Source organism: Bacillus rossius, chromosome 1 (genome assembly GCF_032445375.1).
Source record: "Bacillus rossius redtenbacheri isolate Brsri chromosome 1, Brsri_v3, whole genome shotgun sequence".
In the NCBI taxonomy this organism is placed as follows: Eukaryota; Metazoa; Arthropoda; class Insecta; order Phasmatodea; family Bacillidae; genus Bacillus; species Bacillus rossius.
The window spans coordinates 118,283,714-118,295,398 of NC_086330.1; positions in this window are offsets into that span (position 1 = coordinate 118,283,714).

The following is an 11,685-nucleotide window of genomic DNA, read 5'->3' on the forward strand; positions in this document are numbered from 1 at the left end:
GCAGTTTCTGCTGAAAAATCACTAATACCTCGAATTTTATTGAATAGAAAAATTTAGCAGGGCCGTAAATATATTTATTTTAATGCATAGTTACTTTTCCATCTGCATTCCAACGTTTTTTTTTTTTTCCGCTGCGAAGGGACGTGAGTAAGATAATTGCTTGAGCTGTCAAAATAAACATCGTTGACGGCAAGGGCGGGAGCGCATCCTGTCGGTCTGTCGCTGTGATTATCTACTCCAAAACATCAAAGTCCGAACAGCACTTATAAAAAATGTATTCCAAATACTAAACACCCGCACAAAGCTCTTACTGAGAATAATAATGGCGTATTGGTGTGACGTGGTCACAAGTTGAAGAAACCTGGAGGATGGGAAAAGGAATATTTGGAAACGTGTGATTATTGGCTAGCACTGTTACTATGCGGGCGTGATTGGAAGATAACGTGGTGAGTCAAGCCAGGGACAAGAAAGGGGGAGGGGGATGCAGACAAAGAAACCCTTCATGACGTCATGTGTCGCGGACAGTATCTGTCCAGGCGCGCGCAATGGCACGCACCTACGCAATTCAGTTACAGCGCCCGGAGTTTTTAAGCAATTTGAACAATTTTTTTTTTTATTTTTTCGTGATTGGACAGATGATGCAAAGGCATTTATTAATATATAGTACCTCCATTCTATTACTGACACCACAGAGTGTATTTTTTTAATAAGTTTCCGTTACAATTTACTTTCATTTTTTGGAAATCTATATTATTATTTTAATAAATTAGTGTTTTTTGATGGTTCCTGAAAACCTTTACGTTAAATCGCTGTTTTCGTTAAATCCGTGTTCGCAAAATCGGGGTTCTACTGTATAAGTAACAATTTACCATAACCGGGGGAAAAAAAATGAAGGAAAAAACTTATTGGAGCAGTATCGTTAGAAAGCAGCAGTAAGGTATCTGTAATGCATTACTTAACAAATAAGGTGAATATTTAAGTTTCTTAAGGAATTTTCAAATCATCCATTTAAATCATTGTTGCTTGTAGTTTCTAAGCCAGAATTAAATTTTCTTTCATGATACTTGAATGTCTTACACACACTAAGTGTTAGGAAAAGTTTGTTGGTACAATACATGCAAGTATAAATGCAGTAGAGATTAAGGGGCCCGCCTACATGCAGTGCAAAGTGAGCTGCAGAGGTTTAACAATCAGTTGTTTTTATCGAAACTATTTGACATGCGATTACCGATTTCGGATATAAAAGAGATTAAGGTACCGGGCATGATCCTAAAGTTGTTTAAGATGTCTCAGACATATAGTCGATTAGTAAATGCATGCTGAATAAGCCTAATTAGCGTATTTTCAGAGGCACGCCAAGCTCACAGTTTTCATTACTATTGCGTAAAACCACTTTTGGATCGTGCACCAATCCTTTCTCTTTCGCTGCGTATATAATTTGCACTAGGTCACAACGGAAAATTTTGAGAAAAACCGTGATTTCTACGACGTGTGCTGCGCGAATGTTCTTCCCGGTATGTGGCGCCGCCACGGCCGCTTGACCTTGGATGACGAGGCAGGATGAAGGGGGGTCTCCGCGCTGCCTTTCTTCTCGTCCTTTTTCACTTGTGCTTCGCTCGCCCGGACTGAATACCCACCCCGGCTAGGGCGGGCCTGTGGACACCAGACCGGGCTGAGTACACGCGTATTCCACAGTTAGTTGTGTTGAGGCCGAACGACATTAGAATTCAGTGTGACTGCAGGCGGGGTCATAAGGCAAGGTTACGACAGAATGCACCTCGGAAGAAGAACAAAACCATTAAAGGAAGTAAACGCCAAATCGTTGGGCATAAGTAATATTTCATTATACAAGTGATATATTCAAATCGATTTTATATGGCTTTGTTAGTTACGTATTTATTAATTTTATTTTATATGTGGCCATTAATATTTTTAATGGTATAAATTTATATGCAATCAACACTTTTAACCAAAATATGCATTTAACCATTTTAAAAACGCCAAGTTGAAATAAAGAATTTCACGTAACATTTAAAAAAGTATTTTTTTTTAACTTCAATTGTGAATGAACGTAAGAATAAGAAGAGCCTTTTTTTTGGAGGGGGGTGGGGGTTCTTATTTGGTAAGCAGAATTTGGTGCCCAAAGCAATTAGCTACAAACTGTTCGGTGTGTGCAAACATGCATAAATATTGCAGTATTTCAGACAGTGTAAGTTTAATTTGGACATAGAAGCTTGTCATTATAGTCACAATTAAAACAAATAGTATTTTGCCGGCTGTCCATGGCTGACTGTGATAGTTTGTAGTGGGAACACCTCTACACATTTTAAAAATTTTATACAGAAAACAAGAATAATAAGTCATAAATAGCATTTGTTGCATGTTATTAATGGCCGTACGATTAGTACACACTTCTATGTTTTTTTCCGGTGATTCAAACCATAAACGTCGGAGTCTAGCAACATACGTGCGGTTCTGGAAGTTGGAAGTGTATGCGTTCGGAGACGTACACGTGTCAATCTCGCTAAGCTCAGACTCACAGTTGACAAACGGAACTCCGTGAGAGCGGTTCAAAAAAAGTATCATATTGCATTATCGCCGCTGCTAATTGTAAAACCTTGACGAATTCCACAGGTTACTAAGAGACGTGTAATGTGTAGCCGCCGCTAAAATAAGAAAAAAACGACGCTGTGTTTATACTAATATCTCGTGTCACTTAAACCTCTCTGTGCGCTGGCGTGTTACGCATTGCGGAAAAAAGTTATCGTCTGTGCACATACCGTTCCACTCGTCTCACGTCACATTCTCATCAAGCACCCGAGCCCGGCAGTCGGACTGCATGCCTGACATTATAGCCCGCAGAATAAAACCATTTGGATATAAATGTTCAATTTTTAGTTTCTTTTGCTTACGAAGAGGCGACGCCGGACGTTTCGGCATCTAGGACCTTATTCACAATGCGCAGTCCGCAGTTTGACAACTTGCAACCGGCAGGCGGCAGTCGGAGATAAACTGTTCCACAGACAGCAGTCCAGCAGTCGCCAGTCGAGCAGTGGGATATCATCTAACTTCATTTCGGACTGCCAGACCGTCCCGGAGCAATGGCATACAAGAGATCCCACGCGGAATGACTGAAGAGTTTTAACATCAGCCGTCGTGTTTAAAATCTGCATGGATGCAACTGACAAAGTATTTTATAAAATTGACAAAGCTATATTCTGGCTGCAGGCACGGCGGCTCAAACAGAATGGATAAGTTGTTTCTGGTTGAGGCAAACGAATGGTGTTTAACCATTCAAAAACATGGCATATGAACATCCGAGGCCAAACATCCTGATGCCATTAAGACCAGGTGACATCAGGATGAAAGAAGAAAAGTTAGTGCTCCTGGAATACCCTCACGGGTTCAGTCCTAGGAGGTGGAGGTGGTGAGGCTAGGCCGGGCTTCGGCCCGAAACAACTTGCCAGACCGCCAGCTGCCAAAATATTTTCACCTATCAGAAAATCTTTCGCGATGATGTGGTTTAATCAAATACTCCCTTGGTCATGATATGTAATTTTGACTGGCGACTCCGGACTGCTGACTATGAACTACGTGTTGCCTACCGATGCTACGCTAACTGCAATCCTAAATTTTGCTTTGGAATTATACAAAAAAAACATTTACCACCTAAAACCCTGCAATGAAAATATTTAGCAAATATCTCAAATTTTAAAATTGATTTTTTTATGTTACCTTCTTTAATATCGATATTAATGATAATAACAATTTTAAAGCTTTAATAAAACCGGCCCGTTGTCGTATATCAGGTTTTTTCTATTTACGAAATTCATGAACACTGTCGTTTTTACATGTTTTATGTATAACGTATTCTATATAACTAATATTAAACAATCGAAGGATTATCAGCATTTGTTGTGAAACTTTCCTATAATGTAATAATAACACGTGTAGGGCCTATTGACGAAACAATCGTTCGTTAAATTTTTGTAATACGTATATATGTAAATTTGAGGCAACATTCCTTTTAAACTTGCTGTGCTTATTCAAAGGAAACGTGCAATTAAAAAATAATGCATCATTAGAAATGAAATTATTTTAGGAATGTGTATCTGATGAAAGACGATCCAAGGATGAATCTTTCGCACACACTGTATGCTGATGTAGAATGTAACGCCGACCCTAGTTGTTTCATGGTACGGAAAACTTAAAATTTTGTAATGAAAATTTTTGAACTGTAAATGGACCTTTCTTTTCCATCTACAACGACGCGTCTTCACAAAAAAAAAATATTTTTGTCAAAAATATTTAGTTAATATTTTTTCCTTAAAATATTCTCATCAATACTAATATTATAAATGCGAAAGTAACTCTGTCTGTCTGTCTGTCTGTCTGTCTGTCTGTCTGTCTGTTTGTTTGTTACCTTTTCCCGGCTGAACGGCTGAACGGATCGTAATGAAATTTGGCAAGGAGATAGATTATATCCTGGGGATGGACATAGGCTATATTTTGTCTAAAAAAAAAAAAAAAAAAAAAAAAAAAAAAATTAAACGTGTTAAAAAAATATATCTTAATTTTATGTAATGTGTGTCATAGATATACAAACTGTTAGTGTCATTCCTCTATGCCTGCCGTGCAATAGCTTTCAAGCCATTACGTTACGTTTTTCTATTGTAAGGAACTAAGTAGAGAGTAAGAAAAAAATAAAGATCTTGACAGTTTGTAGTGTCACCATATTTGTTTCAATTTTCAATACCGTTTTTGTATATTACAATTTAAATTGCAGAAAAAAATCATGTTTCATAAACACATAAATAGTGAGTGTGTGTCATTTCTCTATGTCCACGAGGTCTTGCCGCGTCAATTTTCTCCTTCGGGCGAACCCGTCCGCTTAGTTAAATAAACAGCTTTTATCGTTGAATGATTTCATGATTTATTTCATGAAAATCTGCTCTCATAAAAAAGTAAGTTTTATAGTCATTCAATATGTATCTCTTTCTCTCTCTCTCTCTCTCTCTCTCTCTCTCTCTCTCTCTCTCTGAAGATCAATCTATGAATCGTTACACATTTATTTCCTTAATTTTTTTTATTTTGATTTGATACAATATGATTTCACTAAAAATCTATTTCTACCCCTTCCTATTTTCATTTCCACATTACGAAGTTTCACTTCTTCCGCGCGGAGGGACTCCACGCAATATTTTTGCATGCAATTAAAAACTATTTTTTAATGATGCCAAAGAAGTATAACTTCTCATGCGCGTACCTAAGTACACGCACCCATTTATTAAATTTAATTTCTTCTATATTTTTTCTCCCTACCTAGGGCACTCATAATTCTTTTAAATTTCACGTGTATGTTTTCAATGTCATTCGAGTTGTACAATTTTTTTTGTCAAATTGGTCATTATTTATACTTTGTTTTATTTTGGAAACATACGTATTTTAGGTATTATGACAAATAAAAAAAAATAATTACACTAATATTCTTAGGTTTTTATTGTGTGGATAGGTTGAAGTTTAATATTAAGTAGGTATATAAATTCGTAAACTTATAAATTTCTTCGAAATTTATTCATAGGTTGGTAGGGCCTACTAATATTTATATTTGTATAGTTTGAAGTTTAATATTATGTATGTACGTAAATTCTTAAACATAGAGTTATTTATTAATTTATTTAGAAAATTATTAATAGGTAGGTAATAAGTTTTTCTATTTGTCAATATTGTTATTATGGTAGATAGGAGTACAGTAAATGCCTACATTCTTATATTCCTTTATATCTCTTTCGTTTTGGAGTGTTCCCGAGCCATTCGGGGTCCTCAACATCACCCCCCCCCCCCCCCCCCCCAGGAGGTTAAAGCCCCAAAATTTCGAAAGTTTAAATTTTTTAAAAAATCTTTTTTTTTTTAGATTTTAAGTGTTTTCGAGTCATTCAGGGTCCTCGAACACCCCCCCCCCCCCCCCTCTAGGAAAAAGCCCCAAAATTTCGATAATTTTAGGAATTTTAAATATCTATTCTTCCGAGATGGAGTGCTTCGAAACATTCGAGGTCTTGAACCTCCACCCCCCCCCCCCCCTCTCTCCCTTCCACAAAAGTGAAAGCCACAAAATTTCGAAAAATTGGAGGAAATTGTATTAAAATTAAGTCATTACGAACTAAAGTGTCCGGGGCATGGTGGAACTTTTACCCAAAGTCGACTTCCCACCCAATTTTGAGGGAGGGGGGGGGGATGCAAAACCCCAAAATTTCGAAATATTTCTTAAATTTAAGAATACTTTTTTACTATTTGGAGTGTTTCCAAGCCATTCGGGGTCCTCAAACTACCCTCCCCCCACAAGGAGTCAAAGACCCAATAATTAAAAAATTTCGGAAAATTTCCAAAAGCCTATTCTCTTTCGATTTGGAGTGTTTACGAGCCATTCGTGGTCCTCAACAACACACCCACCCCCCTCAGGGGTCAAAACCCCAAAATTTAAAAAAATTCAAATATCATTCTCTTTCGATTTTTATTGTTTCTCAGCCATTCAGGGTCCTCAAAATCACCACTCCCCCTCTGGGGACAAAGCCCCAAAATTTCGAAAATTTCAGGAATTTCAAATATCATTTCTTTCGAGATGGAGTGTTCCAAACCATTCGAGGTCCTGAACATCCACTTTCCGCAAAAGTGAAAGCCCTAAAATTTCGAAATATAAGAATATATATAATTGGATGTTGGCATGTATGACGTCGATAAACTCTTACACCGTTTGACCGATCGCCATGAAATTTGGCACATCGAAGTGTTTTTATCATGAAGAAGGTTTTTATGCTATCCATTTTTTTTGTAACTCGCCGCTAGATGGCGCTGTAGCGCATCAACTTCTAAACCTTTCAACCGATCGCCATGGGTAAACAGAAAATCATAGGTCACAGATACACAAACAGTAATTATGTATCATTTCTTAATGTCCAACACACTGGACATATCGCTATCCATTTTGCTGTAACTCGCGGACAATATATCACCCGGTGTTCAGCCCGGGCAAAGCCGGGTACTGCAGCTAGTAAATATATAACCCTTATAATATCGTCGAATTGCATTCTTATTTCCATTATTTTTTTCACTTATTGTGACATAGTAGGCTATTCAAAAAATATGACGAAGTTGCATACAAATATATCGGGGCTCCTTGCGCTGCCTAATGTTTCAAAATGCTCTCGCTGAAAATAATATAATGACTTCATCTAACTTAAGAGCATTTATTCAACTTCTAAAAATCGTAAAAATCGTACTTTATTCATAAGAAAATAAACATTAATGTTTATATTTAAAAAAATGTATTTCACTGGGTGCTTCATTCTGTATATTATTTTTGTTTTTATCTTCTGCCAGCCATTTTACAAAACAGATAATGCGCGTTAGATATTTTGACCTTGAGTGCTTTGCCCTGTGTCGTGCATCTCTGCGCCCGGCGAGCCGAGCCAGTCGCTCGGGGAGAGTGTTTATTAGGCTAACGCTATGTCACGTAAGTTAATACTGTGAAATGTTTTGTAATTTAGATTCTGAATTATTATTTTATTGTTTCCAAGTAAATCTGTCTATATGCCGAGTTTGATGTGCTCTTAATAATTAGGTACAGGCTGAGAATCTCGAACTATGCTATCTTACACCTCTGTCGTGAGGCACCTCTATCAAGAAGTGTGTGACTGAGTGGTATGTTTTGTGATCGAGTTGTAATTTTTGATGTTTAACATCTTGGCTCTCTGTATAAATGGATTGTCCGCAACCGAAATTGCTTTACATATTGTTACAGTAAAAAACTATGCCTGTAAGTACCATGAAGAAATTCAGTCAGTGTATGTTGGAGGATTGCGTAAGCAAGTAACTTTGCATACAGCAATATTGAACTACTTTAATTCTGAATAGGAAAAGCTGAAGTAAGTTTTAATATGACAGTGACACACAAGTTCCTTTCCTTTTGATTCGGGCTAAAGCATACGAAATAATTACAATTTATCTAGCGTAACCACATATTATATTTGTCGTTGTAGCAGTTAGAACCATACAGAAATGGGACCTGTAGAGTGTCAAATATGTAGTAAACAACAAAACAATACTGCCACATACATTATGAAACATAAATTTGGGCAAAGCATGAATCATAAAAATGAGATATGCCATGACTGATTTCCTACTGTTTATGACGTAAATTAGAGGTGTAGTAAATCTAAGTGAGTGATACTTTGGTCTAAATTTGGTAGATTTAAATTTAATTTGAACTTATTGTACTGTAAGGTCCCTTGTTTAAAATCACTGGTTTTTAACCAACTCCACAGTTGTACAATACATGTGAAAAAAAAATTAACAATAAGAAATCTAGTTTTATATGCACACACACTTTATATGTATATATGTAAATGCATACACATATTTACATATCAAATGTATATATATACATTTATGATTGCGACCACTACGATGCCCATTCCCTTAGCAGTTTCCATAAAAATTTTCTGTTAGCGCGCCTGCTCCCGTGTGGGTAGCATTTCAGCAACCTTTCAAGGGGTTTGTAACTGGGAATAAAGGTTTTCATACCGAAAATATTAGCTAAAACCGTACTAGAACGTGTTCGATTTTTTCTGCTTTACCCACGAGCCAATGTTGCCAAGATGATTGACCCGCGTGTAAGAACATAAACCTGTATATATTAACTTATGCAAACATTAGGAAACGTATTAGTTTCCCAAATTAAATTTTATGGTATTGGAGTATTCTGAAATATATTTGGTAAACTAAAATAGTTACAGCATTGCTCTACTGATAATACATAATCTCCTACAAAAGTTCCCATTGACTTTGTTGTGCGTCTATAAAGCGCGCTATTTTTCAACTTAGGTAATGGAATATAATTTTTTTTCGATAAAATATTACTGATTCAAAAAATATGCTTACAGCAAATACCTACTAAAACATTTTATTTGTTTATCCTATTGTTATAATAACATTAAATTTATAGCTTAGTCATTTGGTTTGATTGTTTAATACAAATAGTTTTAACAAATAATTAATTATCTAAATTTATTAGGAAATTATTCTCCATATATTATTACTGAATAAACTTAGCAAATCATAGAAACCCCACACCTGTTAGTCTAAACGAAAATGCGATGGTTTTCCTTCACTTCAGATTTCAGTTTACTATGCGAACTACTACATTAAACTGAGCGTGTTTATTTGTCTCACTTGTTAACGAAAATTGTTAATTACAATTTCTTTTAAGTAGTAGAATAAGTTAGTAACCAATCAGTATGTACGTACGTATAAAATATGTGAATCGGGACCATTTGGAATTAGTACAATACAAATAGCACATTTAATATTGTGAATTAGTTGAATGAGCTGTCTTATTTATGTTATCTTATGAATATATAATAAATAAACTACATTTGAGCAAACTTCATTAATTTTACAATTGCTCGGTTTTTTTAATACCGCACAAATTTGTTTTATTTTTTGCAAGTGAAGTCAGGAAGATTAAATACCAAGTTCATCCACCAGGTTACATTATTTTTAAATACACCGTGAGATTTTTTATATATTTTCAGTAATTGGTTGAATGGACAATAACATGTCTATCCTAGCCCAAAAAGCATGATTTGTCGGCAAATGCGTTGTTAGGTTTTCTGTTAGTATTCTAGGTATCGTGTGAATGGAGTAACTAATTATTTCTTCTCTTCTGCTAGATAAACTTTTGCTCATTTTTATCCCCATGGGTATAATTGAAGGTATAGCATAAATTTGGCAGCTGTGTAATGGGCTTAATTTAAATGAAGAATATGCGGTCCTAACCTTCACAAACAATAACTGGAGGATTAAATTCTGAAGTGTAAGAAGTTGAAACGCCAACGTACGAAACATATGTTCCAGATTAGGTTATCAACTAAATTAAAAAAAAAATATGCTTTCTTCAAAGTCATTTAAAAACCAATTCCAAAAATTCTTTTTCATCAGAAATTATGTTTACCTTTTTTACTTGCACATACTCCCCTTTAGAACAAGGTTTTTTTTAAACCGATATAAGTTAAATCTACGCTAAAGTTTAATGACAGGAAAATGTATTAAACTGGGCATGTTTATTGGTTCAAGCAGAGCTAGAAAATGTTATCATTCAGTTACCAGTAATTTAATAGGTCTGTACTTTTAGGTAATGTTATATCGATCTTAAAAATTGCAAGACTTGTGTTTCTATAATAAGCAGATAGAGCATTATAATTTGGGAAACTGTTGGCGTAATATAGGCTTATACTGTGCGTCTTGTACGGGATAGCCTAGCGTGTGGATTATTCAGGACACAAATATGCATTGCTGTGGACAGGGAAGCGAGCGGTCGCCAGCTACACGTTCCTTATCACCACGGCCTGCTATCATTCTCTCATTCTCTGCGTCTGTCTTTTCCCCTCCTCCCGCGTTGCGTTCAAGGTCGCGTCAAGGAAGAAGGGAAGAGGAAGGTGGCCGGAGCTGTGTCCCCCCCACTCCCCAGCTGCCCTCCTCCCTGCTCAGTGTTTCTTCGACTCGCCACCCTGCTTGGAGGAAAAACTACAACTCTTGAGCCCGAGCGGTGAAAAAATCGGCCACGAGGCGGGCCCCTTAAGGACTAACAGGCAGGCACGCAAAAAATATGCTAAAACGTAAGAAGTGTTGGTATAGTTATGTATTTTAATATCTAATGTTGTACATGCCCTCTCAAACTTCACGTGTAGGTACATAACAAATTTAGACAGTAAAAATATAAATTTTGCTAAACAGAAGAAAGAAGGTTCAGTTTTCTTAATGATGATCATAAATAATTACAATTTGATTGATTGTTTCACTTACGATAGGGTTTCCGCCGGTGGCGAGGCGTCTCCCTCCCCCTTCAACTCGTCCAATTTCTAAAGCATCTTCAAGACTCTTCAAGTCCTTTCCTGAACATTGGTCAGGGGTGATGTCAACACAAGGTTTTCACCATACATGGCTCTGGCTATCCAGTATTAGCCATACATCTAGGAGTCTGCTAGTATTAATAATATATATTCATGAATGATTTTATACATATTCTATTTCTTTAGTTAATAATTAAAGGTACAGAAAGTAGGATTAATTAAAAAAAATTTAAGAGTAATGTGAATGAAGCCAAAAGATTTACATCTTGAGCAATTTTGATTTTTATTTAAATTCGTCAAAAATACTCTTTAATATTATTTGTACAACCAATTTGATCCAAACAAATATTTTCAAGCTTTGCATTTTCTTATACGATGGATATTTATTGCAATGTTTAGTTTTCTTTCTCCTCTATCATGGTTCCATAGATATTTTAATCTCTCTTTTTTTCATGTTACTATAGTTTGTATCTTTCTTCCTTGGACTCTGCGAAGTATGTTGGAAAAAAAAAGTCACTAAATTTTGAAATTTGATTAGTTTAATATTCTGTGTTCAAGAATAATTTGATGTTTGATTTAAAATAAGATTTAAATAAAATTTAGCAGAAGCCTAATGCAAGTATTTTGAAACTACATACTCACCCATTTAAAAACAAATCAAAGTATCTATTATGCTTTGTGCATTTTGTAAAATTACTGTCCTATAAATCTATTACTATTAAATTTAATATATTTGTCTTTATGAACAAATTTTCAGATGCATTTGGCATATTTTTGT